This window comes from Balearica regulorum, chromosome 17 (genome assembly GCF_011004875.1).
Source record: "Balearica regulorum gibbericeps isolate bBalReg1 chromosome 17, bBalReg1.pri, whole genome shotgun sequence".
NCBI classification, from domain to species: domain Eukaryota; kingdom Metazoa; phylum Chordata; class Aves; order Gruiformes; family Gruidae; genus Balearica; species Balearica regulorum.
The window spans coordinates 4,200,596-4,222,471 of NC_046200.1; the positions used below are offsets into that span (position 1 = coordinate 4,200,596).

Below are 21,876 nucleotides of genomic sequence, written 5' to 3' on the forward strand. Positions count from 1 at the left end.
AAGGGATAGCAACTGTTCTCCAGAACCTCGGGAAGAGCAAGAAGAAATCAGCTTAATTTATCGCAAGGAAGTTTTAGATGGGACTGTAGGGAAAGCCAAATAAAGAGAAAGCTCTGGGATGGGCTACCTAGGGAAATGGGAAATGTCCATCATGGGAAGTTTTTAAGCAACTGTAGCAATTCAGATGCAAACTCAGGTACTTTACAAAACAAACAATGGTGTTTGCAGATGCAAAGATACAGGACTGAGTTAAGTGTGGGCAGACAGTTGCTTACACAAAACTTTTAAAAGTCACCCAGGTGTGGCAGCACTGAATACCAGTTGATTCATTCCAAATTAAATAAATATAACTTGGGTGGGGGTAACAAACAGCATTTCTGTCTCCAAAATTGTTTTCAGACCCCATCTCTAAAGGGTAACGCATTCCTTAAAAAGCACTCATTACAAAGGAAATGACAAAGAAAGGTGACTATGGTATTGACCTCAACAGTAAAGTGCTACTTCACCTGGAAGGCTTTCAAAGCTGGCAGATCACAGTCTAAATAATCTAATACATTGTCTGACTCGGGTAATGCAGCCTTAAGAGGATGCACCTTTATCCCTGTCTATTCTTCCTCTCACCTTATGTACCTGTAGAGTAAAAATAGCAACTTTATATATATTTTTACACTCCTAATCACTGGCTCAAGTCACTGTTCTCACAGCCCTGTCTCCTTGCAGCACAGGAAATCAATCCTGCTGCACTGCACGATGGAGAATGTTCAAGTGTGTTACTGCACATCCCCATCCACTCTGCTGCAAGGCACAGCCTCCTCCCCAACTGAACGTGAAAATGCTAGAATGGCAGGAATGCAGCATGTAGACGGCTCATGGCCAGTGAACGTGCTTGCAGACACATGGATGATGCAGGCAATGGAGGCTATTCGCCTATCAGCCAATGTACAAATCTGCAGGCATCTCCTAACAAACACCCCAGTCCCAACTCCTCCTTTTGCAACACCTGATCTCTTATTAAATGTAAGACACCCTTGCCCAAAGAGCTGAGCCTTCAATCCTGTGAGTGCTGTTGGTGCAGTTGTTTTGAAATGAGAAGAGGATTTGCTGGAAGTGCTGTTCTTTGATCCTGTCCAAAGGGAAGCTCCAGTCTCCTGATGGGAAGAAGCAGCGGCATAGTGGTTGAGAGAAGACTGCAGGTTGCTGATAAAATTTGGGTGAAAACGCACACCCAGTTATATTATTCCTCCCTCACTAGTCCTCCGAAATCTCCTCTAGGGTTGTTTTTTGAACAGCACCTGGAGAAATTCTGCTAGAGGATGGTAGCACAGGCCAAAGAATGAGTCAAAACCACCTACTCATTTTAAGGAATTAAGTAGTCTGAAATGATTGGATGCTTTTAAGATGAGAGCTGATTGTGTGGCACTGCTGCATAACAAACCTTTTGATACCTCTAGATAAGAATAATGATAATAATTCCAATCTTGTAGACACAGACTTGCTCTCTTCTTGAAGGGATCTCTGTGGCACCAGAGATCTGTTCTACACTGAAGTGAATTAGGATATTCCCAAGATGGGATTCACAGTTGCATGATAGCTGCACAGCAGTGTGAGGCTGGGGGAATTTGATGCTAGCACTACCCTCCTTAACTCACTGGAGACTGCCTGGCTGTTCTTGTCTGCTTGCTAGAAGGGCTCTCGTGTCTGGGCCTCACTGCAGGGATGCCCTGTGTTAGTTCATCTTCCATTTTTCACTTCTTTTTTCTTTTGCCTAGGAAACCTCTTGTTAGACAGGACTGAACATCCTTGAAAGCACCAGTTATAACAAACAACCAGGGGCAGATCTCAGGCGAACACTGCACAAGTCAGAGGTCACAGCTGGAAGTAGTTTTAGGGGAAATTCAAAATTACCGTCAAAAGCAGTTCTCTCTCATTTTAATTGTAATTGGTTAATCTCATTTTATTTGCCTTGCGGCTATGGCTGTGAAGCTTAGGAAACTCTTGGGGCCCCTGCTCTGCTCTTAGTTACCCTGGGAGCAAATCTGAAGACTTCAGCAAAGTTGCTTTGGATTTATCCCTTGTGCCACCGAGATCAGAGGCCATTGCTTGGAGAAGCCCTCAGCAAGGAGGGAATTAATGTGGCAGATGGCTATTCCCTTTTCAGAAGTGAAGACAGACAAATAGTATTCACTGATTTAACCTTCCTCATGGCCTGTCTGCCAGGTTGCCAATGGCCAGTGCAGGGAGCTAAGGGACAGGATGGTTTTGTGCATATCACTCCCTTCATCCGTTCTGGACCTGGAGGAGGCGATGGATGGGCAGGGCTGGTACAGCTGTTCTGGGAAGGGGTGAATGCGGTGCCAGGATAGCATCAGCTGAGAATATACTCCATTGTATTTGAGAAACAGAAAGTCAGTGGGAGCAGTCTGCTCCTGTAAACATGTAATGCACCATGCACAGAAGAGCTACTGGCAAATGCTCCACTAACAGGTTAAACCTATCTCTGCAGTATACCTGCAACACGTGGGCAGTGTTTGTCCAGGGGTATCTCATCAAGCTGCAGAGTGCACAGTCAACAAACCACTCAGGATTAGCACAGTGAGACACTGCTGCAAAACCCGGCGATGCATTAACAAGCTGTGCTGTGCCTGGTAAAGAGTTTGGCAAAGGCCTGATTGAACACGTCAAGCAGCTTGTCCGTGGCCCCTGTCTCCTCACCCTCTCCTCAGCACACGTGTGCAGTCACATGGAATTTGCTGCTTTGACTTGCAGGCAAGTCAAAAAGCTGTCGAACAGCGATCACATCTAACACCACTCATCATCACCATCAATTGTTCTCCAAATGAAACAGGCTATGTTGCCAAGCAAAATGCTTGGGAAGATATTTTTCCACTGGACATGCATCCAAAATAAATACAGGAAAATCTCCCTCTCCAAGCACTTCTGATTACTTTTCATTTGAATCGTTAGTAAACCTGATACACGCACACAATAGCACAAGACTGATGAAAACCCACTTCAACATAGTGCCCCAGTTTTTTTTCAGAGATTAATCCTCTTTGTTACTCTCAGCCTATGAGAAAAACATCACTCTAGCCTATCCAAAGCCAAGACAATGTGCACATCTTTACATATGCTGCCTGTGAACATCCCTTGCTAGATGGATGCTTTTTGCAGCTGGTCATTTCAGCCTTGACGAATGCTCTGATGGGAGCTTGCCACAGTTTGTATAATTCTGCATTTACTGTTAAGTCTCTGTCTGCCCTAATGTGCCAGTTCTGATGAGACCCTGTGGCTGCAGCTTCAGGATTTTGCTTCAAGGTAACACCATGCTCCACTCTTGTGACTAAATCCCATCCCCTACAGAAACCCAAGTTTGCTGCCTTGGTGTACAATGAGTAGAAGGAAATTATTCCCTCTCTAGGGACTGGGAAGGAGCCCCATATCTCTGAGGACTGGGAATAATCCCACATCTCTGTGGAAGACTACCTGGGCTTGTGAAGAGTCGAGATCTGCAACCAGGGCAGAAGCACAGGGAGAGGAGAGCTCAAAACAACAGCCGTGGCTTTCCCTCCCTGACCAAGCACGGGAGCTGCTGCTCTTAGGACCCATCCCTTCACTGTATTCCTTAGTGTGGCTTCAGGAAGGGTCTTCCAGGTTCACAGAGTAAGACGTGCTCTTCAAGGCCGGAGCTTAGTTTTGCCAAGATTTGAATCCAAACCACACACCGCCTGTTAGCTTCAGTGGGTCCCACCCAAATGGCCCAGGTTCACTCAAACCTCAACCCAAGACCCATCCCAGGCTCTATAAACAAGAGCTTCTCTCTTTTTCTCTTTGCCCGAATCCCTGCTTGCAGCAGATGTCCTGGAGAACCTGGCTTGCAGTTTGAGACCATAATGAAACTTATGAAATGTTCACTCAACTCCAGTAACCCAGAGATGGCAAAGGCAAATTACAGGCCTCTAGTTCCTGGCTTTTGTGTGCTGGCATTGCCTTTGAATGTGCTAAATGCGGTGGACAAGAAATGTTCTGGTTTGCAAGAAAGCAGGCTTCCAGCCAATTGCTTTTACTTGGTGGATTTTCTAATAAATCAGTACCCATTTCTGCACAATTTCAGTGTGACAAGACAAATCACAAGAACTGGATGCACTGAGCTGTGGTGTGAGGTCTCCAAGGATTTCACCATGCTCCCTCCCAGACCTGGCCTACCAGACACCAGGCTGGTTACTTATTTCTATGCAGAGCACTGGGCAGCCCAGGGCCCCTTCTGGAGGTGACTGCACTTGAATGGAAGCCATTCCTTTCAGTCTACCCTGACCTGGGTGGGCAGTAGAGCCCTGCTGCTTTTTGCAGTTAGGGTGGGAGTGTTTAGATGTGAAACATGCCAGAAGCTGAAGCAAGGATTGTACCACTGCTTAGAGAATCAGTATTTCCAGCATCTCCGGTCTTAATTCTTAATGTAATTCACTTTCCCGTGGATTGCTTCCTTTGCAAGAACACGTGGCTTATTTCTAACAAGCACTTTTCTAGCTGTGAAAGCAGCCTGTGGGTTAGGGCCCTCCCTCAGCCCTCTGCTATGCTCATCCCTGGGATGCCTGCTGCAAGTGGCTTGGAGCTGGTGGCCTGGCAGGCGCGTGTGCTGCAGTGTCACAGTCACGGCAGCACCGGGGAGGTTACCAAACCTGTGCCAAAGGGGCCGCATTGTCCTGAGCTGCTCTGTATGTGCTGGAAGTGCCCGGAGCAAACGGGGCTCCATCCCCTGCGAAGGCAGAGTCACAATCGCTGCCTGAAAAGAAAAGCCCTTTCTTCTGGCTATCTGGATGCCTGTCTTGATGAGCAGCCCTCAGCAACAAGAAGCCTGGCAGAGCTCTGCTTCACACAGCAAGTCTGGCTTGGGAGCGTGCCAAGCCTGTGCCCATGCTCACCCTGACCGGCAAAAGCTTTGAAGATCTCTGCCTTCACTTACTTTGCCTCCACCTTTTCTCTCCTGTGGTTGTGTAGTGTAAACTCTCCCCCCAGATGAAGGTCCCCCTGTCACCACCAGAGACATCCATCCCTGATTTTCCTCAACCATACCAGCAAGGTGGTGGTGCTCCCCAGAGCTGCTGGTGACTACAGGCCTTCAGGGAAGACACTGTATCTAGCATGGCTCTACCTGTCCCGCCTGCTCTGCTGGTACCAGCAGGCAGCGTAAGCCAGTGCTCCTGGTCAGACGATGCTGTGGGAGCCCCTTGGCCAGCCCAGAACTGCCTCAGGTGAGCTGTCCCTTGGTAAGAGGCCTCGGGGTCCATGGTACAAGATGACAGGGATCTGGCAGAGAGCTGAGATGCTTTCAGAGAAAGGCCAGCCCTCAGCAAATCTCCCAGCCCCAAGACTTTCTTCTGTGCAAATACCTTACATTTACTAGCATAGCCTGAATTTTGGGCAAGGTTTCCCCCACCTCCCTCTTCTTGCTCCACAGCTCACTGCTGACATTTTAAGAGTAGTGATCCTGATCTCACATGATAAGCTAAATCCAAACCTCCTGAGGCTGCAGCTGAGAGAGCAAACAGCTCTGTCTTTCACCATTTGGAAACTGGGGCTCTGAAAGCAGCTGTCTGGGTGCACAAGAGCTGTGCTGGACTATGCAACGGCTCAACCAAGAGCCTTCCCATAACTAGCAGCCACCAGCCGGCATGAACACATTGTTCAGACTGCTGTCTCACAAGCAGGGCTTACAGTGATGGATTAAGTTGCCGTAAAAAGCTGAGGGAGGAGGTAGCAACCATGACAGTGCCTGTGGTTGGTAGGAACTGGTCATAGCTGCAAAGCAGGAGATGGAGCGAGGAGGGGGCTGGAGCTGCATTGTACTGTTTCATTAGGGCTGACACCCCTACAAACCAGAGCTTTGGAAGAAATTCGACTTTGTGTTTTGTCCCCCTTCCCACTCTCAACCCACTGCATTCCTCATAGAACAAAAATCCTGTCTTTTGCCCAGCCTACCGCTGGAGGACTAATCCTTCGGCTGTGGTGGTAGATTAAGTTTTGGGCCCTGAGAAAGCTCTTCCAAGGCACAGTGACGATTTTGTTTGTCAGGGTCTAACCCATGTGCAGCTCACAGCTGCCATGGTTGTGAAATTATGCTTTTTCTTTTTAAGCAGCCCATATGAAGTGAGGAACGCAAGGCTGTTCTCAGAGACTATTCCTAATGGTCTGAAAATAAACCCAATATTTTTCTTGGCTTGTAGAGGAAAATGGTTACCTTGATTGAAACTTGGTTCTAACACACATTTCAGACAGTAATGAAGACTGCAGATATGAGACTTGTATAGGCCCTATTACACAAACCTTCAGAGAGGTTTTTTTTCCTCCTTCTTTCCCTTCCCTACGCAAAACTCTGCCTGGTATAGCAAAGGACCTCCAATAGCTTGTTGGGAAAAGGAGCTTTATCTCAGGTGCTAATGTTGTGAGCCATCTTTTATTCTTTGCCATACTGACAAAAGGTTAATGAAACAGAACTGGCATTTCATCAAGGCCAGCACTGAAAATTAGGGACAGGGCTGCCATTAAAAATAACCAGATGCATGTGCTTCTATCCCTGACACACCGGTTCTTGAAATATCTCCCTCTTGGGCTGTACAGCTTCCAAGGAATAGCAGGAAATTGCAATTGTTACACTGGCCAGAGAATGGATTTAATTTGTACTGTTTTATCCTCCCTGCTGGAAACTGTCCTCTTTTTTCTTCCACGCCAGTTGAAAAGAAAAGAAAAAAGAAAAAAAAAAATCCAACAAAACCAACACATTTCTCTGTAAAGCCTTCCATGCAGTTGGATCACAGCCTACCATAAACCATGCATGCTTCCTCTATCAAAGGTATAGATTGCTTGCCTTCTGCAGGGCTTCTTGCAACACATCCACACAGGTCATTCTACATGCAAATTCACAGCAGTTTAATTAAAGTTAGTTTGAAAGCCACTGTATATCAGTTCAACTGATATACAAAGCTGACGCTAGGGGTGTAGGTCTATATTTGCTACAGAAAGGGCTGTTTCTTGGGATGAGAAAGAGCTGGTTAAAGGGGTCCAGTGCATGCTCTCCAGCCATGCCAGGGCAAAGCCAGATGACTACAGTCAAACAGTCTGCAAGAGGGGAATTAAACCGACTTTTTGGATACAGAGGAGGAAAGAAAATGCAGTACAAGGAACACGTCAAACCGCCCAGCAGCAATTGTCCAAGAAGAGGCTCAGGAGCCCTGGCTCATTTTGATTAGTTCAGTAGGCATCAGTTTCTTACTAAGGCTATCACATTGCATAAGTTAAGGAACCTGACAAGTTAGGAGCATGTACACAATGGTGATGTTGCTTCAGCTGAAGGGCAATTACTTGTTGAGCAACCGTAATTCAATTGCATTTGATCACATGTCTGTACAAGAGAGTTTTACATTCATCTAAGTCACCTGTTTTCCTTAAGTAGGTACAATCTGGGCTACGCAGGTGGAACCAGCCTTTGGAAAGACAGGTTGCTGGCCTGGATAGATGACAAAGAGCTGAAGTTTTATCAGGGCTAAGCAACAAGAGACAAATTTTTTTAAGAGGAATTTTGTACTCTTGTGACATCACAGTGGGAATATATTTGGCCCTGTTAAGACTGGAAAGATGATTGCAGTGATTGAGTTACAGAGGCTTAATGAATTACTGCTCATCAGCTGAGCTGTAGTAACTGACTCTGCCTGATGGACACACAAAGTACAATGCGCTAGCTCAAGGCTAATTTCAAGCACAGTGAGACATAATGTGGTTACCCAGGGCAGAAGCTGGCCTGAACCCATAGCTAAAACCCCTTTGCTTTTGGAAAAGTACCTAGCTGTGTTAATTGGCTCCGGCAGGGTGGCTTTAACAGGTTATCTGGCTCCAGAGCACAATGATCCCCAAGCTCACAAGAGGAGTGAGGGTGGTTCCTAACTTAGAGATGTGCGGTCCTGTTTCAGCCAAGCTCTGAACCCATATTGACAGCACAGTGCCTAGATCTGCACCAGAAATGGTTTATTACTGACTCAGGAGGGAAGAATCATAAGAATGCAGTGAATCATTAACAGCACAAACCTGGGAGGTCTAATGGAGGTCAGCGAGGAGGACAGGAGCTCTGCAGCGAGGCCATGGGAAAGCTCTGGAGCTGCGCTGCTCCAGTGCTCCAACCCTGATGTGATCTGACTGGAAGCAGATTAAAGGCTGGCGAGGCATGGTGAATCACTCCTGTTGGGAGCCATTCCCTCTTTCAGCAGTGACTGTAGCCAAGAGCTGAATTGACTCATGATAGCAGCATTGGCTGATGGTGGGAGACAGAGAGGATGGTGCAGCCCTGATCAATGCCTGTCATGGGGCCAGGCCACATCAGGTCCGATAGCACGCCCAGGGCAGGAGAACTGCAGGCAGCAGCATTCCTGCTGGGGCTGCCATTGCCAACATTGTTGGCTCATTACTTAAACAGTCTTTCTGGATATCTCTTCTGCCTCCTAAAGCTTCATTTTCTCTTCCCCAGAGAGGAACAGGAGCTTCAAGAAAACCTGCCTCTCCAGCTGCCTTCAGCCCTACCGTGTCAGTGCACAGTGTTGAAAGAAGGACGATGTGGAAGGGAGAGGGGAGCAGGAGGGAGAAAGTGAAGCAAAGGAGGGAGCAGGACTTGCAGGGGAGAGAGCAATCTGGTGGGGGGGAAGGTTGGTATGTTGGGGTCTACAGCACTGTTACTCAGCACTGAAATCCGGCAGTGATGCAGAAAGGAATGAGAGGATGGGTGGCAAGAGAGAGGAGAGCAGAAGTCCGGCAGCAGGGATGAGCAGGGAGATGGCTGTGGCTATGAGGCGATTAAGCCTGATCAGGCAATCAAGTCTGATTAAGCTGTGCCCAGAGCTCCCCCTCCTCCTATTGTCACGCACACAGGCAGTGGCTTACAGCTTAGAGGAGCACCACAAGGAGATGCAAGCACAGATGGGGGCTCTGGCTGTTATTTGTGTGATCTCTCCTGTGAGGCTCCTAGCTTGGCATGGCCTGCAAAAATGCTCAGAAATCTTGGGCGTCTTGGTAATGGTCTGGACAAAATTTCCAGCAAGGAAAAAAGGCCCAGAAAAACCCAGTTGCATGGTAGCTCCACACAAAGAACAGTTAATTCTGGGCTTTGCTACCTGTCACAGTGCATTACTCCCCTGCAGCTGACCCCCAGCATGGAGCAGAGCCACCTTCCCCAGCAGCAGGACTGCAAGTCGACAGATCTGCGTTTGTGTTCAAGAGGGCTCTTACCAAGACATCAGACAAATGGGGAGCTCTGGGAAGTGGGGCAGAGAGTAGGCAACTGTCAAATCCTTTTATAGCAGGTCCCACAGGAATTTGTTTTCCTCCTATTTTTAAGTTGAAAAGGATCCAGTTTCACTGCAGGAAATAGTTGTCCTCCTTCCTCCCACCCACCTTTTTTTCTACAGCACATTGGAAGAGCAGTGTGCTGTCTGCCTCGGGTTTCCAAGAATCAGGCAAACTGGAATGAAAGCGCTTGTTATCTGCAGCAAGGGAAGCAAAGGGAGAGAGGCTAGAGAAGTGCTCCTGTCTGCAAACGCTCAAAACTTTAAGGTATATGTATTGGTGAGATACACCCTTCCCCATCCCTTTTTGATTTTGGTTGAGATTGTAATTAGGGTCTCAGAAGAGGTTTCTGTGAAGCCCTTAGAGACAGGGTATTCATATCCATGGAAGCTGCCCTGCCTTCTTCCCTAGTGGAGCAATGTCACAGAAAGATCTCAGGGAGAGAGCGCAATGACCTGCCCTCAGGGAGTTTGTGTTGTATCACTTACAGAGCTGGATATTTGCGACAGCACTCAAATACACGCCTAACTTTGCATTCCTGCTAGAAACAAATACATTCTATTAGTGCAATGCTCTTAAAATCTCCACATGCCTGAGCTGTGCTAACATCACAACACAGGTTCCTGCACATCAATAAATCTACACTTTGTTGCAGATGCAAAATGGACAGTCAGCAGCCATGCACTGGGGCTCTGGGCAAGATGCACTTTAAGCCATCAGAGTGAAACCTGCAGTTCAATTCCCAGCCTATCACCTACGATTTAGAGCAGGGGTCTGGCTAATGAACAACAGTCTGTTAGACACTTAGCTACAATACACTACCTTTTGATCCTCAGAGTTCACAGCCCAGTGATTTCTCACCCCTTCCTTCCCCACTCTGCTGATACTGATCAATTTTGTTCATGAGACACAAACTCATCTTTCCTGCACTGGGCTCGAGGCAAGGCACAACTCATTTCTCCCATTTCCTTGCAGTGACAGTAGAGACAATGCCTCTTTTGTAGGTGCTTCCACATGCCTGGTGGAAAACCTATTGGAGACTAGCACAGTTATATCAATAATCTCCTGTTTATTATTCCTCCTGGCATGGAATTTGCCATTAGCTCTCTAGCACAGGCAATGTTTTCCATTCATCTTTTCTCAGCCAGGTGTTTGCTCATTTGCAGCAGGGGGCTTCAAAAGAGACAAAGCTACAATTGATGGGAAACAGAAGGCCAGGCTGATGCCAAAATGGGTTTTCCTCAGGGATATTCATAGTCTTAGAAATGGTTATTACGATGTCTTTCAACAGTGGTTCTACACACCTGTTAAAAAAGCCTTGCCTTTGCTTTCATTGGACCTATCTTTCTGATGACCTTTGTTGGGTACTTGTTAGTCAAACACTTTTTCAGATTCACATCCTTCCAACACAACCAGCCTTGGGTAAATAACTCCTTCCCACTCCACCAAAGTCAAAAACCTGGCTCTTCTGGAGTGTGCTGGGGGGCTGTGGCTGGAATGGGACAACCCTCTCAAATCTCAGGGCCTGATTTTGTGTTTCTGGTCCTCAGAGCGACGCTGGTGTGGTTTCAGGCAGATTCATCCATGGGGTTAAAGTGCAACAGCTTGCTCATAGCAGCTCTGTGCACAAAGAGTTCCTTGTCTAGCAAGGGTTCCCAAAGGCAGGGAGACCTACTTGGGAATTACTTTGCACGGGTCAAAGAACATCAGATGTGTCCATCTGCAGGTGACAGTGCTATCAAGTATACAGACTGAAACAAGTGCCTATTGATAAATCCCCAACAGAACTGCAGAGGAAAGTCCATCAGAGACTCAACTGCAAAGACCTGTTTCAAGAAAGTTTAAGTAGATATCTACTTTTGTTACTTCTATTATAAAAGCACAGAATAACTAAGTACATGCATTTCCTAGGAGGTCTGCTCAGCATCACAGTTTTAAGGATTGTTATGTAAATTTATTGTAACCAATCTCAGATAACTTTCTGTACATCTGCATTATGTGATTAGAAAGACTGAATACCTGAGCACATACCCGATTCAAAGTATGAATTCTCTTTGCCTGTGTCTATATCCTTTGCATGTTGGCTTACCTTAGAAGGGTTCTACATTTCAGTCAGTGTAAGGAGTCTCATGCCTTCAGTTTCCAGGGGGCTATATATTCTTACCTCCGGTCCTGCTACCTTCTGGCTCTGTGAGTTAGTGAGGATGGACCCAGAGTTAACATTTAAGGAAAAGATGAAAGGGCATATCAAATCTAGCCAAGTTCTTGGCTTTTGCTCTGGTGTAGAGCTTTAGAAACACCCTCTCCCTTCATGTTATACAGTTCTGGCAGACTTGGCCACCTCCATACAGCTGGGTATGTTGCACAGGCATAAAACTTGAATGGGGCTGAATCTTTCCATTTTCATTAAGTCAAATCTCACAATGAGAGTTGTGGCAGTAAAGTCGCAGATGTAGCCAGCCTTCTTCAAAATACTTTGGATTAGAAGACTTTTTGGGACTGTCTGCTCTTATTGGAGCCACAGTACTTCCCCTTTTCAGTTACAAGAGGGCAAGTAGGGTGCTCTGCTATAAAGTTTATATGGTGGAAACATGGAGTCCTGAAAACTGAGCAAGACACACAGGACAAACTAAGGAGATGAGATTTGACTTTGCAAAACAAATCCAGCTGGTAGAGAGAAGATGTGGATTAGAGCAGACACAGAGTGAGAGTCCAGCTGGGGAACAGACCACAGCTATCTTGGAGGAAGAGAGAACTTTTCCAGCCCTCCCTTCCCAACACTTTCACTGCAAAGCGTCACGGATTTTGAACTAGAATGGCCCTCTTCCTCCTCTGCTCCCGTGTGGACTGGCTGTCTGGGACATTATCTCACCTCTGCTCAGGTTCCACTAGGTTCTCCTAGGGGCTCCTGGAAACATCACTCAGCCTAGCTGGGGTCCTTACCAGGGAAAGACCAAAGCCATTGCGGTTCAGACACTACAAGTCCTGGACTCTCATTAGTAGAACAATATTGCTGCCTCGATCACAGGGATTCACTCTGGTAATCCCACGCACAATCAACAGCTGCTTGGCAAGACTCACATCCCATGAGCACAGGGACAGTTCCTTCCCCATGCCCTGTGCCCTCCAAAAAAGCTAGAAAGGAGCTGCAGTCAAGCCCTTCGTATTTCACCTGGGTCTGCCTTCCAAAGAAATGGACACGGAGCTGGGGCTGCTGGTACAGCCCAGCAAGCCAGGGAATACCCCCACTTCAGTGGGCCAGGAAAGGCAGGCACACATGGAAAGAGGCCCTGGGAAGCAAGTGAAGAACTCTGCAAGTTAGAGAAGAGAAAGGAGGCGAAATGCTGCTGCTGGCTAAGTATCTTAATTCGGAAGTTATTACTTTGTAAATACAGCTCCTGCTCCTACTGTATTTTTGCTCCTTGGCATCACAGAGGAGCTATAAATATAGTTAATGATTATGCCAAAGTCTGGGGAAGGTGCTACCGCCTGGCTTAAAATGTGGGCTGGCACCCCCGAGGTACAGAACAAGAATGTGCTGTTCCTCTACACAGGTCTTTCAAGCCAGACAGAGGGAACAAATGCCCACAGATCATTTTATCATCAGCAGAGACTAGCAGGACCTCATCTACATGCCTGCAGCCCCAGAACGTCTTTACATGAACATTTCCAGCATGCAAACTGCAAAAGAACATTTTTGTCCTTGGAACATCACCGCAGCAGGAGACCCTGTCCCAAAGAGGGACATCCAGGCTTGGCTTACAGCACTGTCCAACCCTAAGCATAGTTTGTTTTTCTTCTGGGTGCAGGAGAAGATAGGCAGCAAGGGGTTAGATTCTCCAGTTCAACCTTCAGAGTATCTACACGGTTCAGTGCTGCATGAATCAAATGCCAGCCCTGCTGGGGGAATGGGGACCCCAAGAGATTTATACAGGCACTTTGGAGCAATTCAGAAGTTTACCATTGGCAGCTCATGGGTGAAAATATACCTGTAAATACCATGGGCAGAAAAATGGGCTTTTGTATGTATGTGTGTGCACAGTAGGTTCATACTGATAATGCTGTCTGGATTTGCAACTGTCTAGACAATGGGAAAATTAGCATCATGAAACTGGATAGTTTTGTGAGATGCCTAGCCAAATATCTGGGAAATATTTTTGTAATGGTTCTCCTCAGAGGGAGATATGAGCCTGAGCTGTGCATTAGAGATGCAGCTCTTTTGTCTTGCATTCCGGTGAGGGATAGAGGGGGTTTACTGAGCCCGCTGGGCCTCATCTGCCATGCTTTTCAGCCAGATGCCCAGTGCTACTGTGGAGGAAAATAAGCCCACAGCACAAGCATGGCAAACGAGCTTTCCATAGGCTGGAGCTGCTGCTCTTCTGGCACGAAAAAGTAATTTCATCCTGAGAACTAGAGGCTAGAACTGCATGAAGAGTGGTTTACCTCTGGAGACAAACAACTAGAGGCCAGTGTCTCCCCAGCTTGTTTCACAGCCTACAGCAAAGTCCAAAGGATTTCTAGGCTGTAGGGTTTAACTACTGCTCTCTATGGGGTAAAAGCTCAGAGAGAGCAAGCAAGATTCTTTCCGAGCCTTTTGCGTGGAGCCCTGGGAGCAGGTTCTTGTAGCATCTTCATCCCACAAGGAAACTGCAGCAAGCTCAGACCTCAGTGGTCCTTGGGAGTCCCTACACAAAGGTAACAAGCCTGCCATGGCTGAGCCCTTCTCAGAAAGGCACCAATGTCCACAAGGAGAAAATGCCAGATCCACACTCAGAGGTACGCTTTCCCTGACTGGGGTTTTGTTTCAGTTTTGCTGGTACCTTTTTGAATTTTGTAAAAATTTATTTATTTTTAAAAAAACAAACAAAACCACAACCTCCCCCCCAAACAAAACCAAAACAAAGCTAAAATAAAACCAAAACCCCCCAAAAACAATACATGAACAAAACCACCAAAACCCACTTTGTACTGCTCTTGGAGCTAGTGACCAGCTACAAAGGTCAAGTTGGGTCTAAATTATAGTTTCGGCCCAGAAAAAGCTTTCTCCCTAGTTCTGCACTCCAGCAAGCACATTTGTAGGATGATGACATCTAAATACCAGAAGACTGAAAGGAACAATATACAATTGATTGGGGGGGGAGAGAGGAAAGCAGCTCCAAAGCACGTGCTCTATTAATGACTCGGGACAATACATCAACACCTTCCACTGCTTGTCTGAAAAGCTTCAAAAAAGGCAGGGAAGACCAGACAACAGGCACCTCATCTTTTTAAAGCAAAGATGTTATCTTCCCCTGGAAAGAAAGAGCTGTCAATTCATCTAAGGACACCAGAGTCTAAGTAGCAGCTCAATATTGTTGATGATTGTCGGCCAGGGAACCTTTGGCTTGGTTTAGCTTGTGGGAAGCCTTGAAAAACTGCTCCGAGCTTTCAGTGGATGTGTTAGAGAAATAAACAGAGTAATATTTGCAAGCCCTGCGCAGATTCCAGGAAAATGTGGTGCTCAGACTGGGGGCTTCTCCCCATGACCAGCAGTAGAGGCTTTCTTTCACAGTGTCAACAATGACAACCAAGGGTCTGGATGCAAAACACAGAAGGACTTTTAATGCTGAAACTGAAGTTGCCATGGGTCATTTTTACAGAGAACTTGCATTTTCTTCTGTGAGGGTCTGCGTGATGTTTCTGGATACTGTTCAGCAACAGCTGAAAGAGTCCTCTGGAACAAGACTGTGTTGTGGCATGAGGTTTTCAAAACAACAGACCAGACTAATCCAAGGAAGGAGATGTCCAGTGAGGGATAATTTGCTGTGGGAGGTGGTTCTGGTAACACAGCCAGAGACACGCTGATGCTAACAGGAAAGTGCCAGAAGCACCAGTGCTTGCTTGGATATGGGCAGCCTGGCTGGCTAGTGCTTGAAGCTGATGCACTTCTGCAGAGCACTCACAGGAGGAAACTTAAAAGAGAAACCAGAACAAAGGAAGGAGCTAACACATTTTTCTGTGCTAAGGAGAAGACACCTGTGGCATGGAGATACTGCTGATCCACAACCAAAGAGCAAAACCTTCAAAATACAGTGCAGCATGCAGGAAATAACTGAAAACACAATGTGTGTCAACAAGGTCTCCATGTGCCTGATAGGTGTATGGTGAGAACCAGACAAGACGCTGCGGATAGAAACAGGTCTCCCTCTCAGGTAGGGCACAGCTAAGGCACTCAAAAAAGCTGAGAGAGACAGGTCGTGGTGTGTACTGAACATGAAAAGCTTCTTCCACTGATCCCACCATGACTTCTGGCAGTCCGGAAGGTAGATATTAATACCTGCTCAAGAGAGTTTATTACAGATACGCTGGCCTAGCTGAACTTGTTCTGACTCTCGGAGACAGCAGAGGCATAGAGAGGGACCATTGGGTCCTTTGAATAGCTGTCATGAAAACTGTATTCCAGATCACTCTAATGAAGTCAGCAGAACAAGACTGAGTATGATGAAACCAGTCATCAAAATGGGTACACCAAGCTGGCCATTTTGAGGAGACGGTGAGTATTTGGTATGTGTGCCTCAAAACCAATAGCCACTTTAGGGAAAGAGCGCTTAGCTCCCTGGCTAGGCCTGATTTTTGATGAGGTGCCCCCAATACAGTAACACACACGATGCAGAGCAGCACCATAAGAAACACAACCCGGACGCAGAAGCGAGGCCAGAAGCAAAACAGGTAAATACAATATTTGGGGTTAGCTCAATAGTCCCAAAGTGCTATACTTTGCCAATATTGAGTGAAGCAAAATAGTTTATTTGTGATTTCTTGGCAGAAAAGTGTTTCTACAACAACAACAAGTCCCAGGGAAAGGGGAGACAAAGATTAGCCCTATATGCTCAGGATTTTAAACAGGAGGGAAATGTTGCTCTGGAGATCAGTGCAGAAGCAGTTCAGAGAAATAAAAGCCTCTGTCGCCCCATTCTATGTCAGAGGAAGATAGTAATTAATACCCTTCACATACTATTGAAAGAATTTCCTACCTTTGACAAAATAATGGCACCAGAAAGTTAACATTTTTGTGCTGCAGAGTCTGTTGTTTGACTTTTCTGAGCTATTTCCTTGCTCCCATCCATCACAACGCTGACTGGATAATTCCCTCCCCCCTGCCCCTTCCAGTTTTTGTACAACTAATCTTGTGAGTTTTGTGAAGTTGATCTTGGTTCATGGCACACACCCCACATGTTTTCCTAGACCTTTCCATTTGACTCAGAATGATTGCATTTTAACCTCACCCCCCTACTGCTACCATCAAGTTTAAAAACAAAACTAAACACTCCCACCACCACTGAAGCATACTTGATGTCTGGGAAGGCACACATCCCCTCACCTCCTGGTACTGAATAGTGAAAGGTTACTGTAGGAATGTCGACTGCTTATTTATTATTCTTCAAGATGATATGGTGTGAACTGACAGCATAGGTTAAATACAATTATTCTGTATGAGTGAATTTTCAAAGCTCTCTTTTTGGTTCTTATCCAAGATCCTTTGAAAGCACATCGTTAAAGATAAGCACGCACACAGACCAGTGGGACGTGACATTCTTAAATTGGTCATGTTGGTTTTGCTACCTTTTGAAATCAAGAAACTGAGAAACTGCCCGTCTCTGCTCTTGGGCAAACTGCCAAGCTCTTTCCAGGAGAGCCTGACTTTGGACTAAAGATCTCACTACTGCATGCCCCAAAGTCACCAGTGACTTGGCAGAACCACCCCCAGGCATTGCAAGAGACATGAGACTTTCAGGTGGAAGGTACTTGCTGAAAAGTTTGGTCTCTCAAGATTCAGATTTTCCCAAATGGAAACTTTTAAAACTATTAACCCTCTTTGAAAACATAAGCTTGTAGCTTCTTAGCACCTTGCTGAATTTCAATTAGGGAGATTGGAAGGGAAAAATGCTGAGTTAGGTAGGACAACTCCTACATTAGGGATAGGATATGCTCAAGCAAGAGCACATCTATTGCATATGTAGTCAGAAAAGCTCTGCTGGAACTGCAGATTCATGACCTTCAGTTAAATTTGGCTAGATATATCTGGGCTGGATATGCTTTCTACCATTCTGCATCTGGTAAGACAGTTAATAAATACTTCTTTCGGCATCATCTTTCCTGTGGTATTTTGCTCATTCTAATTCTGCTACTAGGCAGAACTCAGAAATGCAGGAATGTGAAAGTTAAAGGGGAGAGTTGTGTCTCAAGTGCAAAACACTAAATCTGGACTCAGTACACATTTCCTTGGCTGTGGGAGTCAAAGCCCAGAGACCAACAGAAAAGATGAAGGCCATGGGTTAAAGGCAACTCCATGCCAGAATAACCCCCTTTCCCTGGCCCAACTCTGAACATTGCAGAGTTAACCTAAGAGCAGGATGGCTACAGAGCTGAAATGGTGACACACATCAAAAAAAGAAAAAAAGAAAAGAGGCAGTGAAATTTTAAATGCTCCTAGTTGGTAATTATTCTGAAAAATGAACAATGAGGGAAATAGCTTTCACAGGGGCAAACCACTACGATTTGAAAAAAAGGTAAATTTTTTAAACTCTTACACAGAGTAAGCTCTCTGGTTGCAATTAGGAAACGTCAGCTCAGTCAGGCATGGAGAGTGCTTCCTTGCCAATGTCCGAGTCTTGTTTTGTCTCTGATAATTCCACATTCTGCTTTTAAGAGACAGCTCATGTTTGATGTTAGTGTGTCAATATATAAGGCTAAATGCTGTCCTGGCATATTTTGACTCTTAAAAAAAGAAAGGAAGGGGGCAGACTTTTTTATTCTGGCAGATTTACCAAAGATAAATCTTAGCTTAGGGCTGCACACTTTAAGCCATATGACTTTTGCCATCATACTTCATGGAGATGAACCCAAAATGCTACGCTGGAAACAAAGTTTGAAAGCTAGACTAGGAATAAGGGTCCATCTTTCTTGCTTTTGTCCTTACACTTCTCTGGGGCTGCTGGGCTTGCTCTGAGGTCTCCAGTCCATTGCAAGGTGTAATGGTGGCGTAAGGAGTTGTATGAGGTCCTTATAGCTCCTCACTGTATAAGAAAGGCTGGAGTGAAGAACAATCCATTCCTTAGAGTAATTCCTGCAAGGGACTGTGTCAAAACAAGGAAAACTATCAGGCATAACAGCTGCATTTTAACATCTCCCTCTAGATATGTTCTTGGCTGTGGCAAGGAAGAAAATGGAGAGATGGCTGTTGGACTGACATTTGGATGCATCTTAGTGCAGCGTAACACATCAGGCCTCCTTGGAAGTGAGCCCTCCTCACTTCACCTCATCCAGAGTTCTTTGTGTCTCCTTGCAGCAGGTGGCCCTTGAAGTCAGGAGAGCGGCCAAGCCATGCTGCTACTTATATAGACTGTTCTGTTCCATCTTACTCATTCCCCTTGAACCTCTTATAGTCACTCTTTCTCCCCACACCCAAAATAAAGAACCTTGAGAAAAGTGGACACGTCTTGGAACAACTAAGAGATCCCAGAGCTCCAGACTCTGAAAAATCAAGTGCAAAGTGAGATCAACACATTTACAATGGTCACCAGAGTGTAGCGCTACACAAAATACCAAAAGCAAGAGAGTTGAACACTGCTTTTTTTAAACTACAGATGGACTACATTAACCACAAAGGAAACTCAAGAAGAACTTGTGTCTGGAAGTAATAAAAAACATTTGCATAACATGCATGGTGCATTCAGTGCTAGATCAAGAGTCCAACAGGCTGGGGACTTCCTTTTTCAATGGGAATGCAAACCCAGAAACCCTCTCCCTACAGTGGCCTGGAAGCACTTCTTCAGGGAAGAAGGTGGGTCAGTCTCCCAAGCACAGGTACCATTTCACCTTTCAGAGTCAACCCACTTTCCAGGTGACCCCTGCAATGCATGACAACCATTTTTGAGAAACCAGAAGTAGATACACAGAGGGAATTCATATGACCCAACCAACTATGAAAAGTTTTACCTCCTAAACCTGTGCTGGAATTAGGGCACACAAGTGCCCTAAGTGGTGGTACAACAACCTAGCACAGAGCAATACCACAGGCTGAAAGCTGCATACCTGCAGCGACAGAAATCAAACTCAGTCTTCCTCTCTGCACAAGCATGGAGGTTGTCAGCACAGTTTGTCTTCACCACTGTACACCTCTCACACTTGCTGAGGTTGCAATAAATCCCAACTGTTCTCCGCTGCAGGCATCAGTCAACTGCTGATGGCTAGAGTCAAGAGAACTTAAACAAAGTCATCCCACACGTCATACTCATTTATCTACTCTCTCACCCCTTTTTTCTTTTCTTCAGAAGATGACATGACTAAGAATGGATACATCACTGCAGTAACATATAGGATCATCCAAAGCCATGTCCTCACACACTGTTGCCACGTGTAACATCAGGACAGAAACCTTCTCCTTTAACATAAGTAATAATAGCCTGTGTTTTTTGGAGCAAGGGGACTGTGGCTGAGATTCTTCCCTTGCTGACACACCACAGTGCTAAGCTGCTGCAGCAGGCACCAGAACTAATAAATGTAAAGTCAAAGGCATTATAATGTAAGGAAGGGCTGGAGAAACCCAAACTGAGATGTCATAATAACATAAGCCAGAATCCATTACCCTTGTAACCAAAAAGAAACTATTGATATGCCAGTTTCCACCCATAAATAACTATAGTTGAGGCTCTTGAGTTTATAAAACGTTGAATGACTTACCATATGTTGCACTGGATGGTTTTGGTCGGAAGTCCACAAAGGATCAGTTAGACAGCAATTTCTCCTGTTGAGACAAAAACTAAGAGGTAAAAACTGCCTTGCCAAGCCCAGAAGATAAGCACAAAGACACATTGTTTTGAATCACAGGGGAGCAGAGTGTGCTGGAACACATAAGGAACAAAGCAAATACAGACTTTTGGGGTGTTTAGACTACAGTCTGTCTGCCTTTTTCCAAGTTGGGTTGAATGAAAAAGCAATTTACAGTGAGTTCAGGATTATTGCAGACATGCCAGAGAGTCCCAGCAGCACAGCGAGTTGTTTAACCTGGGAAAGCCAGCTCATTTACAGGTAAAGGTTCCAGGTGTTTACAAGGCAACGAGGAGACGTAGCTTAAACAGTGCGGTAGCAAGGAGTTGGCTCAGAACAGCTAGCCTTTGTCCCTGTTCCTCCCCCCATCTCATGTGCTGATGCCCAAGCGCCTTGGCAAATGGGTCCCACTGCATTTTCCTGGCTTTATCTGATATAGCTTTATCCATGAAGATGTGGTGGGGAAGGGCATGGTCAGCAGGAGACATCCTAGGCTTTCCCTGGCCCTGTTTCTCAGCCAGGGACTTGCTAAGTTCCTGTGCCATGAGCACCTCATTTACCATCAGAAATAAGTCTAATATCCAGGTTTTAAACTTGTAACTCCCTGGACTAGAATCGATAGGTGGAGGCATGTAAGGGGCATGGAGAAACAGTTGAGAAACTACAGATTCTCCATGCTGGTTGCCAAGTAGATTAATCCATGGGAGAAGCGGATTGTCTTAGTCACAGAGGACTCTGAAGCGGGTCTGATTTGGCGAAGGGGAGAGCCTTCGCACATACACATATTGAGTGCTATCCACTTGGTACATACACAAGTATGCTTAAAGATCACATGAACCAAAAGGAAGAAACAGCAGGGCCTGAAGCAGTGCTGCAGAGAGGTCTTATGTGCTCCAAATTGCTGAGTAGCTCTGAGCATGGCCATCATCAGTTCTCTTGACAGACCTTCCTTGCAGACCTTCCCTAATTTAGTGGTGGGGCTGGGCTAGGAAAGCACTATACAGGGGGTAGGTAGAGGTGGTCTCTACCAGTGATTAATGCCTGCTATAACGGTGTCTGAGACTCAAATACCTTCTGCCTTCACTTCTCTTCCTCTTTGCCTACACAGATTGCAGGTTTTCTGGGGCATGGCTTATCTGTTATCTTCTCCACTTGCAGGCAGCATTGCAACCATGGGTGCCAGTATCACCAGAGCAATAGTAAACTTTCCCTTGCAGCAGTTACTCCCAATTTAACCCAGCAATAGATCACTCTGGGACACATCCCCAGTAGATTTGCCAAGCTTGTTAAAACAATCATGAGGAAGCTCCTTGAGGTAGGTCCGCCACCTTCCCAGCTCTCAGACAGCTCTGCCTCACCAGCTCCTGAAGATCTCAACCCACCGGTTAAAAGGCAGGAAGGGAGCAAACAGCATTTGCTTTGTGTGACATGGAGGGCTGAGAAAATTTGGAAGACAAATTATTCAAAATAAAAAGCAGTGCAAAAACAGATTAGGAAACTACTGTGCCGTGACTATTAATGAAGCGATAGAAAATATCAATCACTCCCCAGCCTCTGAAGCTTGCTGCGAGAGAAGAATTAGGAGATTTTATGTTCCAAGTACCAGGAAACCGCAGGGCCCTGGTGCCTAGTTCTCAAAAGAACACTGTTTGAATCACAGCGAGGAAAGCAGAGTGCTGCAAAGAGAGCCAAAGGCAGAGTTTAAAAATAGCAGCTTTCAGTTTTGTTTCTTTTTTCTTCTTC

The 21,876-nt window shown here is 45.9% G+C and overlaps 1 protein-coding gene across 1 annotated transcript in view; it reads right to left on the reverse strand.

Annotated features, from left to right (window-relative positions):
* Window positions 1–21,876, reverse strand: part of CCDC92 (coiled-coil domain containing 92) — a 75,522-nt gene that overhangs the window by 43,950 nt on the left and 9,696 nt on the right. Inside the window, exon 2 of the mRNA XM_075769947.1 lies at window positions 20,047–20,110. The gene's annotated coding sequence lies outside the window, so the exon portion shown is untranslated. The remainder of the gene's footprint in view (window positions 1–20,046; window positions 20,111–21,876) is intronic.